Source organism: Hyperolius riggenbachi, chromosome 2 (assembly GCF_040937935.1).
Source record: "Hyperolius riggenbachi isolate aHypRig1 chromosome 2, aHypRig1.pri, whole genome shotgun sequence".
Classification (NCBI taxonomy): domain Eukaryota; kingdom Metazoa; phylum Chordata; class Amphibia; order Anura; family Hyperoliidae; genus Hyperolius; species Hyperolius riggenbachi.
This window is the reverse complement of record NC_090647.1, coordinates 520,095,096-520,115,644: the sequence shown is the minus strand read 5'-3', so window position 1 is coordinate 520,115,644 and position 20,549 is coordinate 520,095,096.

Here is a 20,549-nt window from a genome sequence, read left to right as displayed (position 1 = left end):
AGACAGGGGGTGGGTGAACCACATCATGCCAGCTCCCTTCCTGCCTCTTGAACTCCACATTAAATCTCATCTTGCTCCTATAAACACCGATGTGATTATAGATCTTCTCTGCCCAACTCACATCTCTGAAGTATCTCTGCAGAAACAATCTCACAACATCAGGCTCCACAAACGGGTTATACATGTGAACGTACACTTGTCTTGCTTTTTCATTAAACAGCGGTGTAACTGACTCCAGCCACTTAACAAAATCCTCCCTGCTCTCTCTATAGGCTGCCAGCATCCTTAAAGCCTCTTCCTCACTATACATTGTGACATCATATGCTCCTTGTGCAGGAAAATCCTGAATCGCAAACAAATTATTCTTTGTCATCTTCAACCCCTCCACCAGTACCTTGTCAATAAACGCCTTGGGTCCCTTACTCCTCCATTCCGCCTTCATGATGAAGCGTATTGAATTACGCAACTTTAGCATACCTCCTCCACTTGATGCAGCCGCCATCCTCTCCTCGTTTATCGAGGGCCCCCACAAGGAGGACCCTCAGAATACCTTCCGTGCAAGACCAAGTAAAGTAACTCCACCTAGTATTTGCCAAAAGTCCTAGAAGCCACAGACTGTTTTGGATTGCTTGATCCTCATCAGTGCATGGCATAGATTAATTTGGTTCTATGCAGTAGGGCTGGTAACACCGAGAGGTACAGACTACCCAGCAAGCTCATGGTGACCCAGAACTTATTGGAGTGTGTAAGGGACTACAATGGTCCTAAAAGCCCCCTTACTAAAATGTTAAGAAAAACAAACGTTTGCTTTCTTAAAACAGAAAGAATTTGCTATAATTCAGGTTGGAGTGAGCTTGAGATGTCTCCCAGTGCATCACTGCTGAATATATGCAAATTAACCAGTCTACCCCTAGAAGCTAAACACACCTCCAGTGTAACAGTGTATGGCTGCAGTTTACATTTTCCAGTGAAATTTGTATTTGTCTCTTTTTGGTTATGGGAATAAAAAGTATCCTATACTTTATTCCAGGTAATGTACTATGTGTGTGCCAAATTTCATTCAAATCCGTTTAGCCGTTTTTGCGTGATCGAGTAACAAACATACAAACATCCAAACATCCAAACATCCGAACTTTCCCATTTATTATATTAGTAGGATTATTATTTCACTTGACATTAGCTTTAATATTTTGTATATTTTGTTTAGTCCCCATGTCTGTCAGAATTCCATTGTTTCACCGGGTTTTTATAGAAAATGTTATAAAGTTTTCCCGGCTGTATCCAAAACTAGAAGGAAATATTTTTGCTAAAAGTCCCAACTGAGGATCCAGATTGTTGTGCAGTATATCTATTAGATGTCCATTTCCCAGAGCGAACATGTACAGCACTTGAAACTGAATCATTCCGCTCTCGTTACCACTTAGAAAGGGTTTTTTCTTCATCTTTCCAGGGCTAAAAGCATAAGAAGCAGGTGAAGGTCGATGGCACGGAGACATCGAGGGCACAGATTGCAGCCTCAGGACTCGCATGGCAGAGGAACATACGTTGTATTTGCAGAAAAACAATTCTGAGATGAAACATGTCTTAGCTGAAGTGCTCAAATAGAGGATAAAATTGATGCTTGAATCCAGATGAAACCCGAGGGAATGGAACAGGTGTAAGCCTGACGCAGTCAAATAACACCAGCAATTCAGTGCTTGAGTGAATTCTTTCGGGTACTGGAGAGCTGTAGCTGACAATATATATAATAAGAGAAAATCGCAGTATGTTCTAAAGACAGAATTGTTCTGTTCCGTGTGTGTGACCTGTGGGAGTACCTCCAGTGTCACAACCTTTGCCCTGAGTCTGAACTAATCCATACCTGATTAAAGTGATATTTTACCTGCTGTGGAAAGATTAGTGGGCACCTCCCCCACACACAAATTTGTTTGAAGAAGGCGCCTGGAAAAAAGGGCGCCTGATATAGCCGAGATCTCTGCTATGAAAGGGGGCTGGATATTGCTTGAATTTTTTGGGGGAAAATAAAAGGGCACTGGTTATAGTCGAGATTTTTTGTGCTATAAAAGGGCAGCTGATATAGTCAATATTTTTATTTTTGGGTTATAAAAGGGCGCTGGATATACTGTAGCTGAGAAAAGTGATATAGCCGAGAAAAGTGATTTATGACGAACTTCTCCTACCCTCACACAGAACCCTACCCTGGTGGTGCCTAACCCTAAGACCATCCCCTGGTGGTGCCTAACGCTAAGACCCCCCTGTTGTGCCTAACGCTAAGACCCCCCTGTTGGTGCCTAACTCTAAGACCCCCCTGGTGGTGTCTAAAGCTAAGACCCCCCTGTTGGTGCCTAACCCTAAGACCCCCCTGGTGGTGCCTAAAGCTAAGACCCCCCTGTTGTGCCTAACGCTAAGACCCCAGTGTTGGTGCCTAACCCTAAGAGCCCCTGGTGGTGACTAACCCTAAGACAGCCCTGGTGGTGCCTAACCCTAAGAGCCCCTGGTGGTGCCTAACCCTAAGACCCCCCTGGTGGTGCCTAAACTTAAGACCCCTTGGTGGTTTAAGCAGGTGGTTTCGGTGCACAGTGCTCAGCACTGGGTGCTGAAATCAGGCACCCGTTAGCAACAATATAATACTGCGCGGGGCGCATAAGGGTAATTCAGGGCTCCGGCTGTTGCAACAACTCACAGGGGGAATAGTATTTAATGCCACTGGGGAGTTTTGCGGGAGCAGCAGGGAGAGCCATCATTCGGCTCACCCGGCGCCCAACTCACCGGCGGTGGGTGCACATGCACGCCTTGGTGGTACCTAACACTAAGACCCTCTCATTGTGATGCCTAATCCTAACCGTCCCCTCCCCCCATGGTACCTACCCTTAATCCCCCATGGTGGTGCCCAATCTTCGCCGCATTTCATGTCAAACATACATGTTATTATGAACTGATATAACCCGATTTACTGATATAACCAAATTAACTGTTATAACCTAATTTAGCTGATATAACCGATATTATAGCCGCATTTACAGTGGCATGCGAAAGTTAGGGGAACCTTGTTCATCATGATTTTCCTGTATAAATCGTTGGTTGTTACGATAAAAAATGTCAGTTAAATATATCATATAGGAGACACACAGTAATATTTGAGAAGTGAAATTAAGTTTATTGGAGTTACAGAAAGTGTGCAATAATTGTTTAAATAAAATTAGGCAGGTGCATAAATGCAGGCACTGTTGTCATTTTATTGATTCAAAAACCTTCAGAACTAATTATTGGAACTCAAATTGGCTTGGTAAGCTCAGTGATCCCTGACCTACATACACAGGTGAATCCAATTATGAGAAAGCGTATTTAAGGGGGGTCAATTGTAAGTTTCCCTCCTCTTTTAATTTCCTCTGAAGAGTAGCAACATGGAGTCTCAAAACAACTCTTAACCTCCTTAGCGGTATGCCCGACACTGTGTCGGGCATACCGCTCTGTAGCCCCAGGAGTCCCCCATAAATAAATGTCCCTAATGGCTGTGAGTCCTTTAGCTAGCACTAGGCTAGCTAGTAAGAGTCTCCGGCACCCCTGGATCCCTCCCGATCCCCCGCGATCCCCCCGTTAATACGTTACCCCCCCTGGATCCAGCGATCGTGCAGCCTCCCGGCACAGCTCAGGTCTCTCTATGGGGAGGATCGGGTTTGCGCACGACGTCATGACGTCGGCGATGTCATGACGTCATCTGCGATTCTCCCCCTAGTAAAGACCGGAGCTGTCCGGGGAGGCTGCGCCGATCGCTGGATACAGGCTGGGTAACGTATAAACGGGGGAGCGGTTGCGATCAAAGGGTGCCGGAGACTTCTTCTAGCTAGCCTAGTGCTAGCTAGAGGATTTACAGCCATTAGGGACAATTATTATAAAATCGGGCAAAAAGTAACAAAACCTCCTGAGCGGCGTAATGCTCAGGAGGTTAAATGACCTGAAGACAAAGATTGTTCACATCATGATTTAGGGGAAGGATACAGAAAGCTGTCTCAGAGATTTCAGCTGTCTGTTTCCACAGTTAGGAACATATTGAGGAAATGGAAGAGCACAGGCTCAGTTCAAGTTAAGGCTCGAAGTGGCAGACCAAGAAAAATCTCGGATAAACAGAAGTGACAAATGGTGAGAATAGTCAGAGTCAACCCACAGAAATAGCACCAAAGACCTACAACATCAGTGGCGCACGGAGGGGGTTGTTCTGGGTGTCTAGAACACCCCCCTGCACCGAGACCGGAAGTGGGGCTGCCGCATGGCCCGGCCGGCTGGGGAGAGAAGACAGAAGAAAATGATGGAGGCGCCAGCCGCGCTAATAAGGGATGCGGGAGCCGGCTTTATTCCTCGCTCCCTCCCTCCCTCCCTCCCTCTGAATGCCCCTCACCTGCAGTGAATGTGTGCCGGCTCCCCCATGAGTGTGTGCGCAGCAGAGCGGTAGGTCCTCTTACCGCAGATCAGGCGCACCAGCAACTGGAGTCTCATGCTTCCTGTTTACCATGACGTCACAGGAAGCAGAGAGACTAGTTGCTGGTGCGCCTGATCTGCGGTAAGAGGACCTACCGCTCCGCTGCGCACACACTCATGGGGGAGCCGGCACACATTCACCGCAGGTGAGGGGCATTCAGAGGGAGGGAGGGAGCGAGGAATAAAGCCGGTTCCCGCATCCCTTATTAGCGCGGCTGGCGCCTCCATCATTTTATTCTGTCTTCTCCCCCGGGCAATCTTCTCCCCACACAGGGGGCGGGCACCTTCCTTCACCTATCTTATACTGGGGGGCATATACCTATCTAATCTATCCTGGGGGGCATATACCTATCTAACCTATACTGGGGGGCATATACCTATCTAATCTATACTGGGGGGCATATACCTATCTAACCTATACTGGGGGGCATATACCTATCTAACCTATACTGGGGGGCATATACCTATCTAATCTATACTGGGGGGCATATACCTATCTAACCTATACTGGGGGGCATATACCTATCTAACCTATACTGGGGGGCATATACCTATCTAATCTATACTGGGGGGCATATACCTATCTAACCTATACTGGGGGGCATATACCTATCTAACCTATACTGGGGGGCATATACCTATCTAACCTATACTGGGGGGCATAGCCCTATCTAACCTATACTGGGGGGCATAGCCCTATCTAACCTATACTGGGGGGCATAGCCCTATCTAACCTATACTGGGGGGCATATCCCTATCAAACCTATACTGGGGGGCATATACCTATCTAACCTATACTGGGGGCATATACCTATCTAACCTATACTGGGGGGCATATACCTATCTAATCTATACTGGGGGGCATATACCTATCTAACCTATACTGGGGGGCATATACCTATCTAACCTATACTGGGCAACATATACCTATCTAATCTATACTGGGGGGCATATACCTATCTAACCTATACTGGGGGCAACTATATGAGCTACCTATACTGGGGGGGACCTATAGCTGGCTACCTATACTGCGGGCACCTATACCTGTCTCCACGTTGGGGGCGCATTTTACGCCCTCACCCTGGGTGCAATTTAGCCTAGAAACTGCTAGTATTTGGCTCCACCCACACCATATTTTGGCCACGCCCACACGCCACTTTCAGGAAACCCCCCCTTGGAAATCCTGGATTTTCCCCTGAACATCATCGTGCTGCAGATGGAGTCACTGTGCATCGTTCAAACATTCAGAGCACACAAGGAGATGTTGTATGCAATAGTGATGCAGAGGCAGCCTTTTCTACACCCACAACACAAACAGAGCCACTTGAGGTATGCCAAAGCACATTTGGACAAGCCAGCTTCATTTTGGATTAAGGTGCTGTCGACTAAAATTGAGTTATTTGGGCATAACAAGGGGCGTTATGCATGGAGGAAAAATAACACAGCATTCCAAGAAAAACATCTGCTACCTACAGTAAAATATGGTGGTGGTTCCATCATGCTGTGGGGTTGTGTGGCCAGTGCAGGGACTGGGAATCTTGTCAAAGTTGAGAGACGCATGGATTCCACTCAGTATTAGCAAATTTTGGAGACCAATGTCCAGGAATCAGTGACAACACAATAGCACACTGGCTGGCTGTGAGTCTGTGACAAACAAACTGCTCACCCTCAACCACTCCATTCCTCCACATTCAGGACAGCAGTGCCACCTCCCCCTTCTGCTGTGCAAGTCAAATGAAACACTGCTGCTCTCCTGCCTCCCCCCTCACTCACTGTCAGACTCCTCCTTACTTTTTTCATGTCTACCAGTAGTAAATATGATGACGTGCAGGCTGATTGTGGGTCAAACAATATGAACAAATTACATGGCAAATAATAATCATTTCTTGATCTCTCTTCTATTTTTTAACTTCTCACTTTTCAGTGATGAGCGAAAACGCAAAAATTCTTTTCGCCGAATTTTCCCCCAAATTCGTTTCGACAGGTGAATTTTCGATCGAATATTTTTGCGTTAATTTCCACATAATGCCCGTTATTTTCACATTAAATGCGTAGTTAATCGCGTACGTATGTCTGCGTAGTCGTAGTACTGCTTTGCGAAGCTTCGCCACGCATGTATTAGCGGATTATTGCAGACATTTTTCCGCATAAGGGCATAACCGTCCGCATACAGCGTAGTTTCTTGCGGATTACTGCAGACATTTTTCCGCATACAGCGAAGTTTCTTGCAGATTATTACGGACAGTTTTCCGCATAAGGGCATAAGCGTCCGCATAAGGGCATAAGCGTCCGCATACAGTGACGTTTCTTGCGGATTATTGCGGACATTTTTCCACATAAGGGCATAAGCGTCCGCATAAAGCAAAGTTTCTTCAATTTTCGATGCTGGTCGAAAACACGAATATTTCCGAAAATTTTCATGAAAATTCGCGAAATCGAAACTAAGATTTTCGATGCGAAAATGACTTGGGCGAAAATTCGCAAGCAACACTATTTACAATATATACATTTAGTTTTCCCGTTTTCCCTAAAATTCCTCTTTAACCTCCTTGCCGGTTATCCTGAGCTCAGCTCAGGGTAACCTGCGCAGGAGGATTTCTCAGGCCCCGCTGGGCCGATTTGCATAATTTTTTTTTCCTACACGCAGCTAGCACTTTGCTAGCTGCGTGTGGTACGCGATCGCCGCCGCTACCCGCTGATTCACCGCTACCTGCCACGCCGAGCCGCCCCTCCGCCAAGACCCCTGCGCAGCCTGGCCAATCAGTGCCAGGCAGCGCTGAGAGGTGGATCGGGATTCCCTATGACGTCCCGACGTCCATGACGTCAGTGACGTCATCCCGCCCCGTCGCCATGGCAACCGGGGAAGCCCTGCAGGAAATCCCGTTCTGAACAGGATTTCCTGCTTACTCTGATCGCCGGAGGCGATCGGAGTGGGTGGGGGGATGCCGCCGCTCAGCAGCTATCATGTAGCAAGCCCTGGGCTCACTACATGATTTGAAAAAAAAAAGTGCTGCGCTGCCTCCTTGCCGGCGAGAATTGGACCGGCAAGGAGGTTAACCCTCTGGGCGATACAATTACATCGCCCAGGAGGGAGCGCAGCACTTTTTTTAAAAATTTTTATTTTTTAAATCATGTAGCGAGCCCTGGGCTCACTACATGATAGCCGCTGCGCAGCGGCATCTCCCCACCCACTCTGATCGCCTTCGACGATCAGAGTAAGCAGGAAATCCCGTTCAAAACGGGATTTCCTGCTGGGCTTCCCTGGTCGCCATGGCGACGGGGCGGGATGATGTCACCGACGTCATGGACGCCGTGACATCAGAGGGAGTCCCGATCCACCCCTCAGCGCTGCCTGGCACTGATTGGCCAGGCTGTGCAAGGGGTCTGGGGGGGGGGGCTGCGCGGCACGGCGGGTAGCGGCGGATCGGCGGTGAGCGGCGGCAATCGGAAGTTACACGCAGCTAGCAAAGTGCTAGCTGCGTGTAACAAAAAAAAATTATGCAAATCGGCCCACCAGGGCCTGAGAAATCCTCCTGCGCTACATACCCCGAGCTCAGCTCGGGATTATCGCCCAGGAGGTTAAAGTGGACCCAAACTAAAAATACAAGATTTCAGAAATAAAATCTATTTTCTAAATTATAATAATAAATAGCAGCCTATTTTCAGCTGCATTATGACAAATATAAAATATTTTACACTTATTGGTGGAAGCCCTCCCTTCCTTTCAAATTGCCGGGACAGAATCCGGCAAAATGCTGGAGTAGATGGTGTCTGGCAATGGAGGAATTGCTAATGGCTGCCCCCAGTATAACCCTAGTTATGAAAAGAGAAGGGTGAAAAGCAGGCACTGAAATGATCATAGGTTTGAAGGAGTGTTTATTTATCTTTGTATGTGTCAGAGTGGTGCAACTAAATATTTTGAATTAAAAATAAAGTTTGGTTTGGGTCCACTTTAAGCTTATAAATGCACAATACATACTGTGGCTGGGGTACATTGAGAGAATGGGGACAAAACATGCCTATAAGAATGATGAAGAAAAGACTGTACTCAATAAAGGGGAGGGGAAGACCGTGGGTGATGAATGGAAGAAATAAGAGCACATCTATTCCTTACGGGGATAAGAAAATGTAGAAATGAGAGAGAGAGAGAAAGAGGATGGAGACAAATTGTAGAAGAGGTCAAAGTTCACCTAGAAAAAAAGGACAATTAATAAAACCCTTGATTTGAGCACAAATCATTTATACATTTCTTTTAAAGGGAAGTTCCATATTAGTAGTTTGGCTCCATGTATGGTAAGACATAATTACTTTTTGTTAGCCTAGGTCATTTTTATGTCTATATAAGACATAAATAATCTGTGGTCCTAACAAAAATCTGTCAGATAGGAGTGTCAATGTCTGCCTCCAGTCAGTGGATAAGTCCAGGGGCCTAACGGACTAACCAATGAGATTCCCTCCTGGGAAGTCCCAATGGCCAGTGTACCAACCAATAGGAAACCCCAGTGACACATTCAGAAATTCTTTTGCTGGTTCTCCCTTTACTGCCAGAACAGTAGAGTGGAGTAAAGGGAACCCTGGTAAGTAGCACCTTTGAATCTGCCACCAGGCCTCTCCATGCAGTTTGGTGGATAGGGGCAGTGCAGGGCAAGGTGCAATGGTGCAGAAGAGTCCGGCAAAGTTACAGCAGTAAGCAAAGGTGTCATGGGCGCTAAGAAGTCATACAGCAGGGAGCGGGGGTGTTGGCAGGTTCCTCAAATGTGTTAGTCCAGTAGGAAGACACCCTCCAATAAAGATATAAGAAGAAAGAACATAGAAGGGGAGAAGAAGAAAGTATACAGATGAAACATGCCAGAGGAAGAAAGGTGTACACACAAGTAGATGATGTCAGAAGAACAAAGCATACAGATGAAAAAAGAAAGACAACAGATAAAAAAGGGATTTTTTTCTTTAATCAAGATTTCATTGTATTTCTGTCTTCTAAATAGGTAGGAGGTAAATTACCCCATTAGCCTGGGACTTAAGGGTGGCCCTCTGGATGTCCCTTATTGAGGCTCCGACATTCCACCATAACTCCCTCCAGGACCTACCTCTGTATGTGTGGGTCAGAGCCGGATCATCCATAACTAAACAAAATAGAGTACTACAATGCTATAGCCAAAGTCCATGTCTCCGGACAAATCAATTAATATAATGCAAATAGAAAAACGTCCATGACATATCAAAATAACTAAACAACCAGCTCCATAACAAAATATAAATCTTTATTTAAGGATTCCACAATAAAACACAATTAAAAACAAGGGACAGCAAAAGGGTCTACCATGAGTGCGGAGGCAATAGCCAATAATATACAATACTCATACAGTAATATATCTACATGTATCTAATCCCTGTTAAGATGGAACAATCACAGTGATAGCCCAAGTGTACAAAAGATGATAAATGACAAGCAAGTGTAACGATCGGTGTAACACAGAGAGGGTCTGATTACCGGTGATCTGCAGTATCACCGGGAATACAGATATCTACCCGATTATTGATGATCTGCAGTATCACCGATAATCAGATATATCTCTAACCTCTGGACACCTGGGTAATAAGAGTGTCTGGTGCAACAGGAATACTTTGAGGACTGCACCTGAGGAGCAGGTGCACAGCAGTAAGGAGTACTGCACAATAACACGTTCCTTCCGCAAGCCTGAGACTCTCCCGAGGGAGGGGTCAGGCTAGGAGTAGGAAGGACAGAGTGTGAGTGACACCAAGGAAGGGTGTTACTCCAAGGACTGCGAGCTATCTCTAAACTGAGGAGATAGCTCTCGAGGTCGGGCAAGCCGGGTCGGCAACAGACAGACAGATCAGGGACAGAGACAGGAGACAGATGCGGAATCCTAAGACAAACAGAGTTCGGCAACAGAGTATCAGATATAGCGAAGTACCTAATCAGAGATCAGAAGAGTGGTCAGGAAAGCAGAAGGTCATAACAAATAATCAACAATGCCTAGTCTTGGGTTTGAGCTCCCTGGTCATCAACACCTAGGAACTGGTCTAAATAATAACACAGATAATATACAGTTTTCCATAGACTGAGGTGTGAGGTCCTTGATCATCAACACCCTGGAACTGGTCTAGATAATAACACAAAAAATATCACAGATACTGACAAGGTCTGAGTGCTACCACGTAGTGATCGCAATGCCAGACACCAGAGAAATGACCAGCACCCAGTATATATACAGAAGCGCTCTCCAGCGCCTCCCCTAAGTGCTGGACCAATGAAAACTGATAGAATTGTCAGCTGATCGGCTGGATCAGCTGACACCCTTCTGACTGCCATAAAGGCTCTGCCTCTCAGCGCGCGCGTCCTTCTGAACCTGTGTGGACTATCAGTCCCAGCCACACCAGACATGCGTTGTAATGCATCTGTTGGTTTGAACGCGGGGCCAGCCGCACCGCTGTCAGAGCTTGCGGCGGTTTCCCCGCATTCAGCCATACTGCTAGTGATAAGCCCATGCGTGCAAACCGCCGCGTCAGACGCGGAATCCGCCGCCTTGTTCACTGGGCATGCGGCGGTTTCTCCGCGCTCCGTCAAGCTAGTGGATGCAGGCCCATGCGCACAAGCTGCCATGTTGAACGCGGAATCAGCCACCTTACTTTGAGTACTCGCGGCGGCTTTTCCGCGTTTTCTAACAGCAAGGCAGCTACCAGCGCCGCCTATATAGCCTGTCTGGGCAAAAACCGCCCAATGAAAGATTTATATTTTGTTATGGAACTAATAATAAAAAAGCACATGGGATGGCCACCCCGTCATGACACATCCATTCATACCTCCAGAACACACTGACACTCATACGCCGGCCTCTAGACTAAATAGGAACGATGTGGTTGATGTAAATTGAAGTATGTCAATTTAGTTGTCAAGCAATGCAAATCACTGGGAACAGATGATAAACTGTACTGGTTCCTCAAAGATATCACACTAAGGCCCTGGTACAGAAAGCATTTCTCTTATTAGGCAGCTTAAGAGTTCTGAGCACATTGATGTGCAACAAACAGGCAGTGCAAGCAGTAGGTTAGTGAGCAAACAGCCAGCGGCAGCAGCGAAGTAAAAAACAGTGTAAGCTGACTCACAGTCCAGTTCCAGATACATATATGGCCCCAGGCAAAATCATGTATGGCCCAAGGCAAAATCATGTATGGCCCAAGCCTAAATCATGTATGGCCCAAGGCAAAATCATGTATGGCCCAGATTGTCACACTACCTAGGGCCCTGCTTGTTCTTAATCCGGCTCTGGTGTGGGTATAGTTACCCCCCACTAACTAAAGCATGCGGTGGGGTAATGCTTTTGTCCTTTGGGCTTTGGAGGAGAGTGGAAGCATTTTTTTCTATCTCCCTCAGAGTTCACCCAATGTCATGGACCATGTGGGATGTTGTAGATCACATGGTGAAGCCCAAAAAAAGCCTGGCTCAGCTATTCTGACTATACCAAAGCCCAAGAAGGACAAGTAGTTAAAGGGTTTTTAAAAACACAGAGTTGAGATGCGAGGCATGGTGCAAAAGACCTCTCCATGCTCATTGCTCTGCATCTCACTCAGAAATTTCCCAGCATCTCATTTAATGCCCCCCTGAATTGTTCTAGAGCATCCATCTGAAAATGGCGCCTGTGAATAATGGCGCACAGTGTTGCGGCTAATCTGTTTGCCGCTTATCGCTATTTAATGTTAAAGCCTTATTGTTATTTAGCGTTAAAGCCTTATCGTTATTTAGCGTTAACACACAGAACCCTCTCTGTACCTATCCCTAACCCCTAGACCCCCCTGGTGGTGCCTAACTCTAACCACCCCCCTGGTGGTGCCTAACCACCCCACTGGTGGTGCCTAACCCTAACCACCCCATGGTGGTGCCTAACCCTAACCACCCCCCTAGTGGTGCCTAACCCTAACCACCCCCCTGGTGGTGCCTAACCCCTAGACCCCCTGGTGGTGCCTAACCCTAACCACCCCCTGGTGGTGCCTAACCCTAACCACCCCCCTGGTGGTGCCTAACCCTAACCACCCCCCTGGTGGTGCCTAACCCCTAGACCCCCTGGTGGTGCCTAACCCTAACCACCCCCTTGGTGGTGCCTAACCCTAAGACCCCCCTGGTGGTGCCTAACCCTAAGACCCCCCCCGTGGTGCCTAACCCTAACCTTGACAGTGTTACATTAAATCCATTCACCGTTTTGCAGTCAAATAACGTCTGCAGTTTGGCTTATGTAGGGCGCTATTGATAAATAACGTTACTGTGGGCCACTATTGATAAATAACGTTAGTGTGTGCCACTATTGATAAATAACGTTAGTGTGTGCCACTATTGGTAAATAATGTTAGTGTGTGCCGTTTTTCTTCTTTTTTTCCCTGTGCGCCATTATTATGCAGTACTAACGATAAATAGCGATAAGCGTATGTTTTTAATGCGGCGCCATTTTTATGCATAGGGGCTGTGCGCCATTATTCACTGATCCCGTTCTAGAAGTTTCACGTTTTGTCTTACCCAATACAGACAATAACCATTCCTGCAGCGGGGAGGGAAGGGACGCAGCTATGGAGGAGGCAGGGGATCGGCGCGAGTGACACTGTCAAAGGTAAACAGCCGGCTGCGACACGCTGCATGTCGCTAGCACGGCAATTTGATTTATGGGGGCACAGCAGAGTGCAGGGGGGAGCTAGAGGAGAGCAGTATAGCAACAGAGGCTGGGCATTATATGCAAACCCAGCCTCTGTGTGCTATTAGGATTATTAGAAACCACCTTGGGTTCTCTTTAAGTAGTTAAGCAATATGAGTTGCCTTGCTATGCTGTTGATCCTCTTCCTCTCTAATTCTTTTACCCATAGGCCCTGAACAAGCATGCAGCAGATCAGGTGTTTCTGACATTGTCATATCTGAAAAGATTAGCTGTAGAGATGTAGCGAACTGTTTGCCGGCGAACGGTTCCAGGCGAACTTTGGGGGTTTGCGAACTTTTGCGGAAGTTCGATTCGCCCCATAATGCTCTATTGAGCAAATCTTTGAACCTCTACATCACAGTCAGCAGGCACATTATTGTCAAACACACTGCTCTCACTGCTGGAGGCCGGCCCGCCCCCCCCCCCCCCCCCTCCCTCCTCCAAGCAAGGTCCTTATGCCATTTCACTCACTTGTCTGCCTACACTAATTAATTAAGGGACAGCTGCCACCCTCATCCCTCCACCCTCCACCTTCTACCCTTCTACCTATTCCCTCCTCCCTCCTACCGGAGGGAGGAGGGTCTCATCTGCCAGGGAATTATACTATTTCAAAAACCAGTTTACATACCATAGCTGGGAATAAAACCTGGGTCTCACTGTGTGGTGGGCAAGTCACCCTAACCGCTGTACCACAACAGTAGTAACTGAAGTTGGCCTAGCATTTACTATTTATGCTCAATGCAATAGAAACATTAGGTTGCTTAAAGGGAACCTTAACTGAGAGTGATATGGATGTTTCCTGTTAAACAATACCAGTTGCCTGGCAGTCCAGCTGATCTCTGTGACTGCAATAGTGGCTGAATCACACCCTGAAACAAGCATGCAGCTAATCCAGTCTGACTTCAGTCAGAGCACCTGATCTGCATGCTTGTTCAGGGGCTGTGGCTAAAAGTATTAGAGACACAGGATCAGCAGGCGAGGAGGGAGGAGGGTGGAGGGAGAGGGAGGAGGGTAGCAGCTGACCCTTAACTAATTAGTGTAGGCAGACAAGTGAGTGAAATGGCATAAGGACCTTGCTTGGAGAGAGGGAGGGAGGGTGGGCGGTATTAGAGCCCTTGAAACATGTTTTCTATCATTATTGCAGCCGGTAGAAATTTTTTTAAATTTTAAAGTTCGCCTCCCCATTGAAGTGTATTGCGGTTCGCAAACTTTTTCGCGAACCGAACCTTTCACGGAGGTTCGCGAACAGGGTTCGCGAACCGAAAATCGGAGGTTTGCGACATCTCTAATTAGCTGCATGCTTGTTTCTGGTGTTATTCAGATACTACAACAGCCAAATAGATCAGCAGGGCTCCATTCTGTCTATGGCATTGTTTTTTTTTCTAATAAAAGTTGAATTTCCTTTTCATGCTGCAACATTAGTCTTTGTAGACATTGTCAGGGGAATGACTATGTTCCATTATGGAAAATGTGAGTCAAGATCCCAGGACAGCTAGTTATTACTTAATGCCAGCATCTGCCATGCATACAAATGGATCACACAATGTAGCATGCATTGGATTCAGACATTCAGACAGTAAAAACAACATGCTGCAGAGACAGTGGAATAAGAGTATACTAGAACATTTAAAGACGGATTGTCAGCCACAAAATCAAATTCCATTTACTCTCTTCTGTGTTTATTACGCAGCCTGCAACCTTACCCCGCATTACCAGCATTCCAATCTAATCATTAAGGTTTCCGCTGTAATAAATCGTATCTCAATCAGCCTGCCTCTATTTGGTACATTGCCTACAAGAAGGAAGCTTGTCATCTCCGCTGCCACATTCCTGCTCCTCATTGATTGGCTGAGGGCAGCTCAGTGTGAAGCTGCTGAAATACAATCTATGCTGTGCTCACATGTAGCATGTGACACGTTGCAAAGCAAGCTAGATATGACAGTGCAATATTAAGGAGGAAAAAAAAAAAAGAGTAAGGGAGTAAATTATGTCAGAATTGGCTTCAGTCAGAATAAGTTGAAATGGAAAATGCCTGGAAACAGATGACTCTTTATCCTATATAATAAATCCCCTGTCCTCCTCTTGTGTGTTAGTGTGTCCGTGCTTTTGCGTACTGCGCATGCACGGCATGCAGGAGGCAGTTAGAGCAGGAGGAGGATGGGGCCAGGGGGCGGGCGTGTGCCGGCATGGTGCGCGGGCGTGCGCGCTGACATGCGGTGGCTGTGGTCACAGGGGCGGGAGGGGGGGGGGGGGGGTTGTGAAGGAGGCCTAGAGCCTGTTATATTAACGGGCTTAGGTCCACTAGTTTACTATATAAAATTCACTGAAATCAAAATATGGACAGTACAATAAGTAGAACAAGTATGTATCTACAGTACTCATATATGTGTTTTTTTTTCCTGGACTAGTATGGTTATCCTTGCAGCTTTAGGCAGAGAGGTGGAGCAGTAACAGGGCAGTCCAAGACAAAAGGCCCCCCTACCCTTCCCTCTAATACAGCTGCCTGAAAGCTCTTGTTTGTCCACCAAGCTGTATGAATTGCTAAAGTAGGGCACTGATTGCATGGAGTGAAGGATAAGTACTGTACAATGTGCTTCCACCGAAAATGAAGCATGGTCTGTAGAGCGCTTTCTATATTGATTGTTTTTTTACATTGACATTTAAAGAGGAACTGTAACCAAGGATTGAACTTCATCCCAATCAGTAGCTGATACTCCCTTTCCCATGAGAAATCTTTACCTTTTCTTGAATAGATCATTAGGGGGCTCTGTATGGCTGATATTGTGGTGAAACCCCTCCCACAGTGTGATGTCAGGGCCATGGCCCTGACAGTTTCCTGTCTGTGAACCTTGTTGCATTGTGGGAAATAACAGCTTTTTCCAACTGATGAGAAACCAGGATCTCCATCTGTGCATGTGTATATCTATAAAAAAAAACCACCTGTTAAGGTGGCCACTAACTGACCAATTTCTAGCGAAAAATCGTTAGCGCGATCAGAAATTCTGATCGGATTGGTTGTAAATAACTTCAGTTGATGGACACAATCGATTATGAACGAGTGAAAGAAATGTCGTCTGAATGAATTTTCGTCGAACCAAAATTTGGATTTTCTTGTTGGTTGTGATAGATAGGAAGCAAAGATTGGTTCGTTGATGGTGTAGTGAACGATGTATTACAATGTATTACAATATTTCACTTCCGATCAGAATTTCGGATCGCTTGAACGATTTTTCGCTAAAAATTGGATCATTAGTGGCCACCTTTAGTGGTTATAAATAATGGCAGTTGGTTCTGTCTATTTTTTTTCTTGTCTGCCGATAGCAAAGATGATGACATGTAGGCTCATTGTGGATCAAACAACATGAACAAATCACAAATGGTGGAAATCAATCTTTTTTTGATCTTTTTTTTGATCTTTTTTGATCTTTTTTAACTTCTCACATTGCAATGTATTGAATATTTTTTTTCCCTTTTCGCTAAAGTTCCTCTTTAACAAGAGGTGTACCCCCTAGTAACCCTTATTAGGAAGCAAAGTGTTTTTCTTTTTTTTTTTTTTTCTTTTTTTAAATGATACTAATCAAGAAAGTGTTCATATTTTTTTCCCTGGAGAAATGTATTATACAGTGAGACAGAAACCGCTCACATAAGAAGAGCTTCTTTATTTGTTTTACTTTCCTCTTCCTTCCAGCAGGGGGCAGAAGGACGACACATGAGAGCTGTGCAGACATCCTGCAGCATCTGAGTATAAAAAGATCTGTACAGTTTAGTCAAGTATCATTATTTCAATAACAGGAAGATAAAAGAATGAATGATTGCAGTCTAATTTGTCTGCTATATAGAAGCTGCACATGGGCTGGATCTATAGCGTGTCAATTCTGAGCGAAACAAAACGCTGTTACAAGAAAAAGAGCCGTATTTCACCAAATTAAAGCCTCTTTAAGTTGGATTAACTTTAATGTTTGTTAAAGAAGAAAGGGGTAATGTACAGACTCTGCGAATGAGAGTGTGATCATTAACTCCATATTCATGGCTTACAAAGCACGCAATCCCTCCAACTGTTTTGCCTGTGATTTTTATGTGTGCAATAACATATATATATATATATATAGGTCATAACAGTCCCTATTTTGGAAGGGTAGTTCCCTTTATGGGAACAAATCTCTTTTACAGCTGTTAGTCTCCCTCCTCATGCAGAAATGAGCAGTTAGGACAACCAACTACAAGGTGCAATAGGAACTGCAACAGTGCTCAGCCAAGGTTCACCAGGGTGTGACAGAGCCAGATCATCCGACCACAAGGCAATCCTAGGCAGCTGCCTAGGGCCTGGAGGGAGACTAGGGGCCTGGTGGCTGCTACTAGCCCCCACTAAATCTTACTAAAAAAGCCAGGTGATCGTCAGCAGTGGGTAAAACTTGCTTAGGGCCCCATTTCATCTCAGTCCTTTTCTGGGGCGCTGGCCTGGGCACGTCCTGTTGAAAAGAGTGTCTGTTAAAATAGTGAACACCGGGGCCACCCACTATGTAAACTGCTGCTACAAATAGCTGGTGTGTGCAGCGTAGCCACAATTTGCAGCCCACTATTTTATCAAGTGCCCTTTTCAACAGGACATTAGCAGGATAGGGTTAGACGTCGGTGGTGATGGTGGTGGTGGTAGTGTGTGTTGGGGGGGGTTGGGTAAGATCAGGCACTGCCATGTGAGGTTGAGAAAAGACACCAAGAGGGAAGTGGGATAAAGTGGGATGAAACTCCTTATTAACTGAAACAATTAAAATGAATAATCTAATAGGAAATTATGTATTTAGCTTACCTATCCTGTTGTTTTTAGTATTCCCGGTTAGATTTAACCATTTCACAACTAAGGGGTTTTACCCCTGAAACACCAGCGCGATTTTTCCCTTTCAGCGCTGCTTCCATTCCTGTACTGATGTACTATGATTGGTTATTGGGGACTGGAGAGTCCCCATAACCAATCATTGTACTGCAGAGCCGGGGTGGGTGCGCGCGCGGGTCGCAGGGGCGCGCGATCGCGCGCTGCAAGTTTGCTTACTTTGCATTGTTTTGAATGAAGACGGATTTTTCAAACAAAAGCCGTCTTCATTCTACTCACAATCGGCGAGGCTAATTGGATTTAGGAACGCTTGTTCCTAACATCCAATTAGTAACCTGCTGTGCGGGCTGGCTGGAGTGTGCGCGAGAGTTCCCCGCCCACTCCCAGCCAGTAAACAAACAAGTGCGCCTTTCTCCATCCCTGGGGGTGAAGCGGTGCGCAGAGGGACGGAGAAATTTAGCACTGGGGGGGGGGGGGGGGGTGAAGTGGTTAAAGAGGAACTTTACCCCCAAAAAATAGAAAGGGGGGGGGGAGAAATCAACACAATGCACAGTGAGAAGATAAAAAATAAAAGAGAGATCAAGAGATCAAGAAATGATTGATATTCACCATGTAATTTGCTCATGTTCTTTGATCTACAATCAGCCTGCACATCATCAACTGGCAGACAATTAAAAGACAAGATAGCGCCAATTGCCATTATCTAGGACCATGCCCACTAACAATCTGATAGGCTAAAAAATGTTTTTACAGATATGCATATGCACAGAGGGAGATAATGCTTGTTTGGCAGTTGGAATAACACGTTATTTCCCACAATGCAACAAGGCTCACAGACAGGAAACTGTAATGACCATGGTCATGACATCACACTGTGGGAGGGGTTTCAGCACAATATCAGGCACACTGACTCCACCTGATGCACCATTAGAGAAAAAGGTACATTTTCTCATGAGAATAGGGTATTGGTTACTGATTGGGATGAAGTTCAATCTTAGGTTAAAGTTCCCCTTTAAGAGAAATGTGATATGAATAAAGAAAACAATTTTTCTGCTGGTTTCCAACTGTTTTTCTGTGATGCCAAAAATCACATCACTTCTGCCCTGTTTTTTTTTTTTGTATACCCAGCTACTGTATGTGTTAATTTACTTATTTTACAAATAACATCACCTAGATAACAGGCTTACATGACTGTGTAAACTCTTCAAAGGGAAGGGAGATTCAATTGCCCTCTGGTCATAGTGTCCTTAAGGGGCCCATACACTGGTTGATTTCAGCCATCGATCGATTCTATAGAGTCAATCGATCAGAAATCTATTCTATACAATCAGCCGATCGATCAATTTGTGGCCGTTTTCGATCGATTTGAGCTATCTGACCGGATGAAAAAAAACAAGGTTGATCTGCTGCTAGCAGGGGTATAGTTAGGTACCACTAGTGGAAGGAAAGGGTTAAAGTTAGGCACCTCCGGAAGGGAGATCTTAGGGTTAGGCACCACTGGGGGGAGGGGAATGAGGTTAGGCACCACCGGTGAGGGGAGGGTAGGGTTAGTTACCACCGGGGGGTCTTAGGGTTAGGCATCAGTAGAGGGAGCGCTCTGTGCGAGAGTAGGGTTACATTAGGTCATAGTAAAATATCTGTAAACTTTTACTGATATTTTACTACATGAATTAAGGGATAGAATATCAGTAATTTTACTGATATTCTACTAGCCGCTATTTCTTGCGCCTTTATTAAATATACGCCTCCAGCACACCCATTCGCCATCAGCCAAGCCACTAATACCGATAGAAGCATGTACACACAGTATATAGCTGAAACGGCCAAGAATTATCATCTGAAATGTTAAAAAGTAAGTATATGTAGAAAGCTTTAGTGTATGTAATACAATGTCTCTAGTGAATAGTTTAAATAAAAACACAACCTAATGCTTCATGTGAAGGAAAGTTCACATATTTTCCTCAATGTTGTTTTGAACTGGAAAATAACCACGTAAAGATATAATTTTCCATTTTAACAATAATAAAGCTGTACTCACATTATTGCTAGATATACACTTGTAAGATGCTGTAAATCCTGGTATTGATTATCTACCACATTTTGGCCTTCATTAAAGGCAGTGGCGGCTTTTTTGGGGGGGTGCTATGCAGGTGCTGGATCAACTTCTGGGGTAGCTGATGAACCACGGTGCGCTTTGCACAAAAAAAAATGTGCTGGATGAGGGCGGAGCTAACTGTAATTTTAAAGTGAACCCGAGGTGAGAGTGATATGGAGGCTGCCATATTTATTTCCTTTTAAACAATACTAGTTGCTTGGCAGCCCTGCTGATCTATTTGGCTGCAGTAGTGAAGTGAATTACACCAGAAATAAGCATGCAGCTAATCTTGTCAGTACTGACAATATTGTCAGAAACCCCTGCCCTGCTGCATGCTTGTTCAGGGTCTATGGTTGAAAGAATTAGAGGCAGAGGACCAGCATAGCACCAAGGCAACTAGTGTTGCTTAAAAGGAGATAAATATGGCAGCCTCAATATTATTCTCACC